The sequence below is a fragment of the Chiloscyllium plagiosum genome, unplaced genomic scaffold (assembly GCF_037043375.1).
Source record: "Chiloscyllium plagiosum isolate Xiang-an unplaced genomic scaffold, Cpla_swu_hap1 HiC_scaffold_52, whole genome shotgun sequence".
In the NCBI taxonomy this organism is placed as follows: domain Eukaryota; kingdom Metazoa; phylum Chordata; class Chondrichthyes; order Orectolobiformes; family Hemiscylliidae; genus Chiloscyllium; species Chiloscyllium plagiosum.
In genome coordinates, this window is record NW_028270190.1 from 33,409,951 (window position 1) to 33,424,247 (window position 14,297).

Consider the following 14,297-nt stretch of genomic DNA (forward strand, 5'->3'; position numbering starts at 1 on the left):
TGTGTGACGATTCGAATCACATCTGGAATGCAGTGCTTTCAGCTTGTCTTGACATAAAATACAAGCTAATGTCTTGGTTATTTGAATGGCATGTTTTGAAAGGGGCTAGTTTCATCCTTGACTGGGGTTTACCTAAAATCCACCATTTCAAAGAAGACTCTTAATTGGCATTGTTCATAATCGAATACTTGTCAATCTATCCAGAATGTAACTAGCCGCATTCCGTTATTGCTGTTTCAAGATCTCTGTTGGCAATTCTGGTATCATTAGGTTAAATATAATATGAAAAAGTGGAACGCAACTTCTATAACAGTTGCTCCAGAAAGCACTACAAGTTGCAGAGCACAAGAAAGCTTCATCAGACTCTCCGTTGCGGGTAATGCTTTCTTTTATTCTGTTTAACAGTGCTTAAGTGGTGTGACGTTGAGTTTAGTTCCTGCAACCACTCTCTGTTAACATGAGTCACGATGAAGAGCCAACACTACTGGGAGAACCAAAGGATATCCCATGCAGTTTCTCCATGCTTTCAAAATCCCCAGAATTAAGTGGCATATGCAACGTGAGAAAGACTTGCACGATGTAATGTTTTTAAAATGTGCCCCAGGCGATTTTTCTAAATATAAGGGAGCATGCAGGTGGTGCTGCAAGGGAATGGAATGTGCTGCTTTAAGTTTAACAAACAATGGTAGGCAAATCTTAGATATGGAAAGAGAGACAAAGAACAAATAAAATTTACAACCCACGTACAGGCCTTTTTGCCCACCAAGCCTGAGCCATTTCCAAATTTTCTATCTGTACCCTAAATACTAAGCATATGTATCCCTTTGCTCCCCACCTACTCATGCATCTGTCCAGATGGATCTAAAATGAATCTACCGAGCCTGCCTCTACCACCTCTGCTGGCAACGCGTTCCACATGACCATGACCCCCTTTGTGAAGTACTTGCTGTTTGTATCCCCCTTAAACTTTCCACCTCTGACCTTGAAACCGTGACCTCTCCTTATTGAATCCTTCATCATGGGAAAAAGTTTGTCCCTATTCACCTGTCGATATCCTTCATGACTTTTTAAAACTCAGTAAGGTACCCCCTCAATCTCCTATTTTCCTAATGAAAACAAACCTAACCTACTCAACATCTCTTCATAGCTAGTACATTCCGTACCAGACAACATCTTCGTCAACATTCTCTGTGCTTTCTCAAAAGCGTCCACACCCTTTGGGAATGTGGCGACCAGAACTGTGCACAGTATTCTGAAAGCGGCCAAACCAATGACTTGTACAATTTTAACATGATTTGCCAGCTGTTATACGCAATACTCCATCCAGTGAAGGGAAGCATACCGTATGCTTTCGTGACCTCTCTATTCACCTGTGCAGCAACTTACAGGGTAGATTGGACATGCACTCTCACATCTCTCTGCCCATCCACGTTTCCCAAGGTTCTTCAATTCATTGTATAATTCGTCTCGAATTAATTTTGCCTAAATGTATCACCTCACATTTGTCTGCATTGAAATCCATCTGCCACTTTTCTGCCCAACTCTCCAGTCTATCTATATCCTCCTGTATTCATTGACAGTCCCTGATGCTTTCTGCTACTCCAGAAAACTTTTCTGACATCTACAAACTTGCTGATCATACCAATGGTGCATTCTTCCAGATCATTTACGTACATCACAAGCAACAATGGCTCCAACACTGACCGCTGTGGAACACCACTGGTCACCTTTCTCCATTTCGAAAAACACCCTTCAACTACTACTCTCTGTCTCCTGTTGCTCAACCAGTTCTTTATCCGCCCAGGTAGAACACCCTGCACACCATGTGACTTCACTTTCTCCATTAGTCTACCATTGGGAACCTTATCAAACGCCTTATTAAAGTTCATGTATATGAGATCAACAGTCCTTCCTTCATCTATCAACTTGGTCACTTCCTCAAAGAACTCTATTAACTTAGTAAGGCACGTTCTCCCCCGCACAAAAAACATGTTGCCGATCACTGATAAGCACAATCTTTTCTAAATATATGTACATTCTGTCCAGCAGTACCCTCTTCAGCAACTGTCCCACCACCGAAGTCAGGCTTACTGCTCTGTAGTTTCTCGGGATATCCCTACTATCCCTCTTGTATGTTGGGGCAAAATGATCAACCTCCAGTCCTATTGCACTTCTCCTGTGATTAAGGATGCTACAAAGATATCTGTCAGTGATCCAGCTATTTTCTCTCTCGCCTCCCTCAGCAACGTGGGATAGATCACATCCGGTCCTGGTGTTTTGTGCACCTGAATAAGCTTTATCCTGCCCAACACATCTTCCCTACTTGTGACATCGTAATCCAGAATAATCAAACATCTTTCTCTAATCTCAACATTCATCATGTTCCTCTCCTCAGTGAACTTTAATGCAAAGTCATCAATCAGAATCTCACCCATTCTCTCAGTTTCGACACACAGCCTTCCTTCATTATCCTTTACTGGGCCAATCTTTTCTCTTTTTACCCGCTTGCTTCGTATGTAAGAATGAAATGTTTTGGGATTCTCCTTAATTCTGCTCTCTAAAAGTACTCGTTTTAGCCCGCTTTATTCCTCCTTTAAGACTTGTCCGACTCTTCCGAAATTTCTCCAAGGCCAATTCTGTTCATTACTGCCTAGATCTTATATACGCTTCTCTTTTCCTCTTGGCTGGTCGTACAATTTCTCCAATTATTCACGTTTCACGAATCTTGCCCTTCCTATACTTTGCCTTCGACGGACCTTGACTCTCCTCCACTATCTTTAACCTATCTTTGGAAGCTTCCTACATATCAAAGGTGGACTTCCCTTCAAATAGCTGTGAACAATCCACATTTTCGAGGTCCTGCCTAATTTTGCTATAATTGTCCATGGCCCAGTTTAGTACTATTCCCTTAGTTACTCTGTCTTCTTTATTAACGAGTATATAAAAACTTAAAGAATTGTGGTCACTTTTCCAAAAGAAATCCCCCACCGCAACTTCTACTACATGTTCTTGCTTGTTCCCAAGTAGCACATCCAATGTGGACGCTTCCAACGTCGGACCATTGACATGCTGCTCTAGAAAAATCTCCTGGGCGCATCTTACAAATTCGACCCCAAATAGTCCTCTGACCCTACGTGTATCCCAGTCAATGTTGGGAAAATTTAAATTTCCCACGGAGAATGAGTTTGTTGTGACTATCATGCATTTATATTTGAGGCATTAATGGGTAAACACAACCCTGGATTGGCAAATGAAACACTCTGGTTAGGGGAAGATTGATTTTGCACCATTGCTTCTGCATGAACTCTTCCAAATCCGAAATATCGGAGCTTCTCGTTGAAGCATTCCTGATAATTTTACAACATTTTCAGCCGTGCTTAGAGGATCAAAGACTCAAGACAAATTAAAGCTAACATGACTGTGATGTTTTTGCCTCATAGAGAATTGACGATCACAAAATACAGAAGAGCAATACTTCAAAACATTGTTTTGAATGATAATTGAAATTACAGTGTCCCGCATTTTATGACCACCCATAGAGACATTTGCTTCCCATTTTCTTCAAGAAGATAATTTACATTAGAATGGTACACATTTGTCCTCACACAACTTCGTCGATATAGATTGGTGTGCGAATTGTTAGAATAGAAGTAAAGTTGCAGAATGAGGAGGAAATGTGCTAATAATACTGAACTACCCTTGGGTCCTTTTTATCTAGGATTCTCATCCAATTAGAAGTGTTACAGGTATGCCACTTCATTTTACAGCTTCTTCCGAAATGAGCAGCATTTTTTGAAAGTTTAACAGTATTAACAAATAAACAGACTACAAAAGTCTAACTTCATTGAAAATGTATGGGAATGGAAACATTGAATTGGGTGAGGCCACATCTGGGTTTGCACAAAATAATGAAAGCAGAAAGTAGTTTTTTTGGCCAAACGAGAACCTAATGTAGATGCGTTTGTACAGGATGTCAGTTGAACAGAATTGGAGTGAAATGGTACGAGCAGTCGGGATTTGGAAGATGTTTTCTATTTTCCCAATATGTATTTATTGTAAACGAGTCCTTCTGAGAATTGTGGAGTCTCAACTTCAGAAAGGCACACGTGGTCTCACAGTTTGACTCTGGTCGCACAAAGAAGCATTGATGCAGGTGGTGAGATGGTGCACCTAGTGTCTGAATCGAGAAATATTCTAAAGGTGGAAGATAGTCTTGTTCAAATTCACCCAGAGCAGCGGAACCGAGCTTCTGTTCAATGTTGAAGAGAATGATTTGGTCTTACCAGCACTGAAGTAAGAATATCAACAAAGAGGAATTTTGAGGATTAAAAATATATGACTTGAATTCTGGCACTGACTACCAATACTACCAGACGCAAATAAAAAGAAGATAGTTAGATAATGAGAGCACGAATACAACTAGCAGTGAATTCAAATGTTTCATCTGTAAAAAGAATCTCTTTAGGAGCACTAATCGTATCTATAGTGCTGCACTGAAATGCAAGAATAATAATCCAGATAAGTTCGTTTGATTTATAAATATATAAAAAAGAACAATTATCATTACTTACGAGGAACACCAACAATTGCAAGCATAGGATAGTAGAAGCATTGAAGAATATAAAGTATATATTGGATCCGCCAAGCTACTGACATCCGATTGTAAAATACAGAAAGAAAGTAAACAGTCCAGGATAAATCTCTCTTAATTGGGATCGCATTCCAATTTTTTGATCCAAGTGTCTCAGCACTTGATGGAAAGTTCCACGCTGGTATTCGCAAAGCCTGGTGCATTGTTGTACCATACCAATCTGTTACTGTCATATTCTGATCCATTTGTTGTTAAATTTCAATGGCGGGTTTTGGATTCAAGAGGATTTGCTGAAGATGTCGATGTATTGACTCTCAGCTCCTCTTCTGTCGGTCTCAGTCTGTGTCTGTATTCACTTATCTCTGCTGGTGTCCAAGATCTTGGTTCCTCTGATACTGTTGGAAAACTTTATGGCAAGGATTCACTTACGTAGATAACAATCACGCAATCCCCGCTCAATTGATACAAATACAATCCATGGGGACAGGCATTAATTAGTCACTGAACAAATAGTCATGTTATTCTGCTCAATGCAGTGCAGTCGGAAAGGGATTCATGGGAGGAGCCAATGATTCAATTACAAAAATAGCGAAGGGATGAACCTGAATATTTAAATCTACCATGTATGTGAGATGATGTTATATGCCAAAGAATTATTGCAGCTATTAAACCAAATGTAGTATTTGCATAAATTGATGCAGTGTCTTGAAGTTACGTAGAGGAGTCACAAAAGTGATGTGGCAAAGTGTATTTCGAAGGATTAATTACAGCAGCTGAAATCAACTGAATAAAGAGATTAGAAATGAATTTGAGATTCACTAAGAAATGAAAACATTAGCTGTGCTCAAAATACTGATGGTTTGTGCAGGTTTGTGAGCCTGGGGATGAATGTAGAAATAGCGAAGGGTTAAGTTCTGGGGACAGGGATAGAGATAGGAAGTTTTATGGGGCTTGTGTGATCACGATAAGATGGAAGAATTGAAGCTTAAAACAAGTATATCGTTCGTCGTTAAAATTTTAGGAGTGCAAAATCTCAAATTCTAAAATTAGTTTGGACATTTGAGACTTTAACCAGTAAGGCAAACGAGCAGTCTTTTGCAAGAACTCAGGAACCTTTAATATATTATAACACTATTGAGGCAGCGACCTGACAGGTGTACCACAGCTGTTGCTTTCTGGTTCAGCTTAGGACGCAGGCATAAACTAAGTTGGTTCGTCTCCATTTGTAAAGCCTCGAGGATATTCCACTCCAGTTTGCAAGCAGTGTAACTTCAAACTTTCAGCTAGGTATCTTAGTCAGTGAAAGCAGTTCTTTATTAATTCGTTCGAAGCCACAAACTTACAGCCTGGTGACTTGATGCATTATGTGATGACTGACCTTTACTATGTGAGATTTAGTTCTAGTTGTGCTACAGACTCATCTTCAATCCATATTTGAGTCGAAAGTGAAGGCATACGCTGATAGAACCTGAATATTGACGTTCTTGAGAACTTTTCTCAGTCCTCAGTCAATTGGCAATGCTGCATTGAATCGAGCATTTACTCATATTTGACCATTTTCTTCTGCTGGGCTGGATGCTTGTAACAGTTCGTTCGCCTGTATGCCTCAAATGCTAAACAAAATCAGGAAATAATGATCCATATAAATTGTATTAAGGTCCGATACAGTAAATAACGACAGATATAAAAACTTTATTTGTAAGTTGCCCCGACTATACAAATTTAATTTAGTCAATTTTTCTTTATTTCATATACATTTACAAGTCCCAGCTGCTGTTACATTTTCTTCATGAGGGCTACCAAACTGGGAGTAAACCATCTGTGTCTTATTCAACCTTGAAAATATAGGCCGTGAACTGAACTCTCCCCACCTTACAAATATATCGTTAAACACAGGGTTCTCTTCTAAGCCTGCTCGAAATCCCATGGCATATTCCGTTTTCAAAGGAAGTGGTGTCACATATTGCTAGAGTGCGAAGATTTTCCATCAACAACTATATCGCTTAACACAAATTTTTCTTTTAAGCTTGCTTGAAATTCATGGAACGTTCCTTTCTTCAAAGAAGTGGAGTCACGTATTTTTCAAAGTTCACTGACCTCTATGATCAGTTAATATGAAATGATTACTTAATGATAACTGAATCCAATTGATACAAGAATGTTAGCTTCCGGCATATTGAAAAGTTGTAAAGTACCACTGCTAATAAGAAAAAAGGAAACTCTGTGAGAAGGGGAAGTTTACATGGAGGATTGTGGAGTCCAAGGCAGGCGAGAGATTTATGTAAGATTGAATTGAGTCATATACTTTGAAAGAGGTTTGATTTTATTCATATGATGTCATGGCGAATACAGTGCAATGTATTCATATTTATGGCCATATTCTTGGACCATCTTAAAACGCAGAAAAATAAGTTTTGACGTGCGATATTAAGGCAGATGAATAAAAATAAAATTGTTCAATTTTACTGTCCATTTCGTGAAGTTCTCCGCTATGGGCCATGGTCCTGGTGGAGAAATAGCAGTCCCTTCAGCATACCCCTGCACTTGGGATCGAAATTGCCACAGTCCGAATCTGTCTTGCCCCACCAACGCCCTCGCTGGTATGAGACTTCGCTGGACTCGCCATTGCCAAAGTTGCTCTGGGTAGTGTTCAGGCCAAAATTCGAGTCTGATACTGCCTGAGTCCGAAATAAAGTGCGAAAAGTATGCCACATGTGACAAGGTTCACGAAAGGCTGTTGCAACTAGAAAATATTGTAAAAACCGCGAAGCATTTTAAGGCTGGAGGACGTTATCGAGTTCGGGAGTGCTGTATCCATCAGAGTTCACCGTGCAGGTGGAAAACTTATCGCGGTTGACTGGGGCTCCAATCATATGGACGGTTCAAATCACGGAGATATTTCTAACTTTGTGTGAACTATTTGACATCAAGGTTTTTTTTTTGAAACAATGCAATACTGTCAGCTTTGATACTAGCTGTGAATTGTATCAAGGACTCCTGAGATGAAGCTTCTTGAAGTTATCATATGCAAGAGCAGATGGAGGTGCATTAAAAACTTTAGTCGAGATGTTAAAACAAACGAAATGGGGTTTGAATTGAAGACGCTGGGTGGCAACATGAGGCATGCAAGCTAGGACATGAGTCGCAGCTCTTCACATGCTAAGTCATGAACATGTGTTTGGGAATTGGCTGGATAACACTGAAATAGTTGTAGGAAAAGTGACGAAGTCTGTAATCAAATGTCAAGGAAAGAAACCTTTGCCAGTCTTGAATGCAGACAATATACCTTGCACTTATTCCAGTTTTTTTTCCCTTTGAGCACGTGGCCCTGGAGTTTTGGAAATGCTTCCCTCAGATCTCAACGGCTGATTCCAGTAATGAGAGCTCTTTTCATTCAACCACGGGTGACTTCCAGCAGTCCAGTTTGGTGAGTTCCCATCTTTGCAGCTTTGACCCTGCTGGGTGGCCCTCTATGGAAGCCTTCTTCAGTGACAACGAACAGTTATTATAATCGCGGACAGTCCCATCTTTTATTGGCTGTCACAGCCTGACATGACGGTTTCCCACAGCCGGGATTTCCAGCCCAGCATTGTCATATCATTCTTGCATGGGAGAAAGGGAGCACTGCAGTTTCTGGAAATTAGAATCGAAGACTGTGGTGCTGGAGTAGCACAGCCAGTCAGACAGCATCCACGGAGCAGGAAAATCGACCTGTTGGTCACAAGCCCTTGATGAAGAATGAGGAGGTGGAAAAGGGAACCTGAGAGATAATTGGGAGGGGATGGGACGAATGAGAAGGTAGCTGAAAATGCCAAAGGTAAATGAGGTTGGGGTGAAGATGATAGCTCAGAGAGAAGGGTGGAGCAGATGAGGAGGACTAAGGTGGACAAGTAGGACAAGTGAACAGGGCGATGTCGCGTTGGAAGGTGGGAATTGGAATTAGTTGGGGAGGGGAACTAAGGAAACTTGCGAAATCCACACTGATTCTGCTTGGTTGGATGGTCCCAGGCAGTAGATATTCACAAACTCCTAAGTTTCAAGTTGAGGAGCAGAGGAGTACCAACCTTGTTGATGTTGGAGGGGTGATCTTCAAGGGCGGAGGTGCGAAAGTTGGATGTGATACGCAGGAGACCATCACGATCACTTGGGGCAGGAAATTTTGATCTTTGAAGAAGGAGGTCATGGTGTATTCTGTAGTGGAATTGGTCCAGTTGGAAGCAGGTGCGGCGGAGGCAGATAAATTGGGAATAAGGATATTGTTTTTTACAGGAGACAAAGTGAGAGGGGATGTCGTCCAGGTAGCTGTGGGAATCGTAGGGTTTGTAGTAAATGTCTGTGTTGAGTCAGTCATCGTTAATAGAAATGGAGAGGTCCAGGAAAGGGAGGGACAGTCCGAGATGGTCAGGTGTAGTTGAGGTCGTGTTGGAATGTGTTTATGATGTTGATGAAGTGTTTAAACTCCTCGTGGGATAGAGTCAACAATGCAGTGGAGGAAACAATGGCAGGGGTGGTATCGGTATTGCTGCAGAAGATGGACTGTTCCACGTTTCCAACGAAAGGGCAGGCAGAGCTGGGGACCACGCGTGTGTCCATGGCGACGCTGGGGGAAAGGCAATTACGATGCGGTGAGGCAAGATTTAGGAAGCATAGAATGGGGAAGGAAACTGCAGAGGATGGGCACATTAGAAATGTGGAGCTTATTCAAGGAAAAGCTCCTCTGTGTCCGAGATAAGTATGTTCCTGTCAGGGAAGAAGGAAGTGGTACAGTGCGGGAGACTCGGTTTGCTAAGGAAGTGGAATCTCTGGTCAAGAGGAAGAATAAGGCTTACGTTATGGTGAGATGTGAAGGCTCAGTTATGGCGCTTGAGGGTGACCAGGTAGCCAGGAAAGAGCTATAGAGAGAGCTCAGAAGAGCCAGGAGGAGACATGAGAATTTGTTGGTGGATAGATTCAGCGTAAACCCTAAGGCTTTCTGTAGGTATTTAAGGAATTAAAGAATGACGAGAATAAGATTAGGGCCAATCAAGGATAGTAGTTGGAAGTAGTGTGGGGAGTCAGAGGAGATAGGGGAAGAAATAAATGAATATTTTTCGACAGTATTCACCCTAGAAAACGACAATATTGTCGAGTAGAATACAGAGATACAGGCTACTAGACTGGGTGGGATTGAGGTTCACAAGGAAGAGGTATTCGAAATCGTGCAGAGTGTGAAAATAGATATATCCTCTGGGCTGGATGTAATTTATCCTAAGATCCTCTGGGCAAGGAGGAGATTGCTGAGCCTTTGGCATTGATCTTTAAATCGTCATTGTCAACAGGAAGAGTGCCAGAAGACTGGAAGATATCAAACGTGGTCCTCTGTTCAAGAAGTGGGGTAGAGACAACCCTGATAATTATAGATCAGTAAGCCTTACTTCAGTTGTAGGTAAGGTGTTGTAAAACGTTATAAGAGATAGCATTTATAATCATGTAGGAAATAATAATTTGATTCGGGAGAGTCAGCACGGTTTTATGAAGGGCACGTTGTGCCTCACAAAACTTACTGAGTTCTTTGAGAAGGTGACCAAACAGGTAGATGAGTGTAAACCTGTTGATGTGCTGTGTATGGATTTCAGCAAGCCGTTCGATAAGGTTCCCCACAGTAGGCAACTGTACAAAATGCAGAAGAATGGGATTGTGGGAGATTTTACAGTTTGGATCAGTAATTGGCTTGCTGAAAGAAAACAGAGGGTGGTGGTTGATGGGAACTGTTCATCCTGGAGACCAGTTACTAGTGGTGTACTGTAAGGGTCGGTGTTGGGTCCAATGCTGTTCGTCATTTTTAGAAATGACCTGGATGAGGGCGTGGAAGGGTGTGTTAGTAAATATACAGAAAACGCTCATATCGGTGGAGCTGTGGAGAATGTCGAAGGTTACAGTGAGATATAAATAAGGTGTAAAGCAGGGCTGGGAGTGGCAAATGGAGTTTAATGCGGACAAGTACGAGGTGATTCACTTTGGTGGGAGTAACCGGATTGCAAAGTACTGGGCGAATGGTAAGATTCATGGTAGTGTAGATGAGCAGAGAGATCACGGTGTCCATGTACACAGATCCTTGAAAGTTGCCACGCAGGTTGAAAGGGTTGTTAAGAAGGCAGACAGTGCTTCAGCATTTTTTAATAGAGGGATCGAGTTCTGGAACTATGAGGTTATGCTACAGCTGTACAAAACTCTGGTGCAGCCGCACTTGGAGTGTTGTGCACAGTTCTGGTCACCGCATTATAAGAAGGATGTGGAAGCTTTGGAAAGGGCACAGGGGAGATTTACTAGGATGTTGCCTCGTATGGAGGGGAGGTCTTACCAGGAAAGGCTGAGTGACTTGAGGCTGTTTTCGTTGGAGAGAAGAAGGTTGAGAGGTGACTGAATAGTGACACATAAGATAATCAGGGATCACATAGGGTGGACACCTTTTTTTCCAAATATGGTGACGGCGAACACAAGGGGGGCATAGTTTTAAATTGAGGGATGATATATATATATATATATATATATATATAGGACAGATGTCAAAGGTAGTTTCTTTACTCAGAGAGTAGTAAGGGTATGGAATGCTTTGGCTGCAACGGCAGTAGATTCACCAACGGAAAGTGCATTTAAGTCGTAATTGAACAAACATATGGACGTACATGGAATAGTGTAGGTTAGATAGGCTTCACATTGGTAAGACTTGTTGGCGCAACATCGAGGGCCGAAGGGCCTATACAGCGCTGAAGTTTTCTATGTTCTATTGAGATTGAAGACCAGTTCTGCCAAGCAAATGAAAGCGTACTGGTGGGGACGACTGGAGAGGAAGAGATGGAAGTCTTGGAAGCCTTCGTCGGGAAGGATAGATGTGTACAGAGACAGGATGTCCATGGTGAAGATGAGTTGTTGGGAACCGGCGAAATGAATGTCAAGGAGGAGGTGGAGGTCGTTGAGGTGTCTTGACTTTCGGTGAGGAGACTGGACTGTGCGGATAGGAAATTATCAAGGTATGTGGAGATGATTTCAGTGGGCCAGGATCATTCTGAGACAATCGGTCGAACTGGGCAGGGAAGTTTGTCAATTTTGAGGAGGCAGTGTGTAGGAGTTCCCATTGGCTGATGAGGTCGGTTTATGCTCTGAGAGTTTGGTGATGGGATGGGACGCCATGGTCAATGAGGCAAAGGAAGAGCTGCCTGTGAGTTGGCACCTGGCTTCAGCACTGCAAATTTCGTTGCGCCAAACTACCATTGCAAACTCCACTCCCCCCTCCGCCCCCCCTCCCCCCCCCCCCGCCACTCAACCCTTTGCCTGCTGGTCTGACTGTGAGTTTGGGTTTCAAGCGGAGCATGTGGTAGGCTGAGCTTTGCAAGGGTGACAGATTGGATTGTGTGAGGGGTGTGGACAGATGAGGTGGTCGATTTCCCGTCGTCCATTGGAAATAAAGAGATCAAGGACTGGTAACAGGCCAGCACGAGGTTCCAAGTGGTTGGGGTATGTTGGAGGCGAGAGAAGGGATCCTCGCAGGGTGGACCAGAGTCCTGTTGGAATAAAAAGAGCAGAAGCAAAGGCATCAGAAGTATTCAATGACATGGAAAGTGTTGAATTCATTTATTTGTATCCATCGGGTTTGAAGGTGAGACATTTGCTGAGGAGTTAATGAGGATGGTAAAAACACAGCAGGGCTGGGAGCTAGGAATTGCTGTAAAGCTGGAGCTGGGGGACGCGGTTGAGACTTTAACTGGAGTTGGTGTGGAAGTGAGATGTAGTTGGTTTCACTACACAATTAACGCTCACCCAGCGTCGGGGGTCGGAAGTGGTTCCTGTGGGATCCGCAGGGCAGAAGAGGCGTAACACAGGATATTGGCAAAGTTTTCGAAGGTGTTGCCGTGAGTGATGTCATTAGGGGCAGTCACGGAGGTGCCTGTAAGCACATTCACACATTCGCAAATGCACATTCACGCAGCCCTTTATACACACTCTCTCTCTCTCTCTTCCACACACACACACACCACATGCAGGCACACGCACACAAACTCTCACAGGGATATAGTCCATTACACCCACAGACACACTTTGCCAAGCTTTTACAGATGAAAACACACACTGTTTTGCAGTCATACTCACACACCCACATGCACTCTCTCTCTCACTGACACACAGACACGAGTCACAATCCATGGTGTGAGTTTGTATTTGCAGAATTAAATTTGTAGACACATTCTAATTTGCTTTAAAAATGGACAATCTGCAGAAAGTCAATGCAGATGTAAACACATGTCACATGTAAATTACAATTTGTAAGTAGAATCAGTCTGATTCAAGATTGGGATACAGACAGACTCTGACCTCACACCCATCATACAGTGTCTGAGCTAAAACGTCACATTTTGTTACAAAACGTTAAGTTATCTCGAGAAGGTGACTTCAAAGATCTTTAGGATTCGCATATAAATGAACCAAAGCCTACATTCGAAAAGATGAAAGACGCAACAATCCAGGTTTGTTCAATATATCCCTGTATAAAACTGCAATTCTTTGGTATAAATTGTTTGTCTCATAATCATATACTACGCAATCACGCATGAAGTAGCAACGCTCCGAAAGCTAATGCTTCCAAATACAACTGTTGGACTAGAACTTGGTGTATTGTGATGTTTAACTTAATCAAGATTTGAAGTCACTGACAAGAGATGGTAAGGACGAAAGAATTTCCAGAAGGGTAGGTACAAATCAAAACAGGGAGCACGTCCGACAATTGATTTGCTTATCTCAGATTTAAAATCAGCAATTGAGGTGTGGAAGACAGTTCTACACCTCTCCATACTTTTCCTTTCAAATTGTTTCATAACATCTCTCCTGAACGGACTGAACATCATTTTCACATTCATTGCAAAAGCCCCACCCAATGGCATCAGTTTACTTTTATCACCCGCTTTTATCTTGTTAATATTTTGTCGGGCTTCATTCAGATTATTTTTTAACTTTGGAAATTCTCGTGAAAACAGGCCTCATTATAACCGATAGAGAAGTACCTCAGCAGGTCTGCTGGCATCCGTGGGATAGAAAACAGAGTTAATATTTCTCGATCAGTGACCCTTCTTCTGAAGTAACACACCTGATCTCTCCTTATACATTCAAACTTTATGAAACCGGAACAGATGATGGATCTCTGAGATCAGAAAGTACTGCACCAGCAGTAAAGTTGGGAGTTTCTGTCAGTGGATAATTGCACGGAGAATGCTGCTCAGTGATTTTCTATCACTGTTCCGGTGTCTGGATGAGGCTGACCAGTCAGTGAGCTGGAGACATTTCTGTTCAAATGCGAAAACGAGAGAGCATAGTAGCAGAAGATTAAAACAGATTCAATTGTCATAATGCCATATCAGAAACGCAATTAAAGCGAATGATTGTGTCGGACATCTTTTTCACATGTATTTTTCGGTGAGAGGTGCCTTGTCCCTGCAGCCAGCCCAAAGCTCCTTGATTGAAAATCTGAGCAGTTACATTCACAGAGACGTTGCCTTATACCATGTGGAAGATCTTTGGGGAGATCGAGTTTGCAGCTCAGCTTTATTGACGTTTGTTGTCAAATTCCTGCCATGAACAAATCAATTCTAAGAACAAGATTAATCTCAACTCTGAAGGAGCATTTCTGCCCATACATCATAACGAACTAACGAAAGCAGAATCTGGAATCTTAAAG

General features: G+C 42.2%; 1 pseudogene; it reads right to left on the reverse strand.

Annotated features, from left to right (window-relative positions):
* Positions 1-14,297, reverse strand: part of LOC148134921 (uncharacterized) — a 45,170-nt pseudogene that overhangs the window by 2,257 nt on the left and 28,616 nt on the right.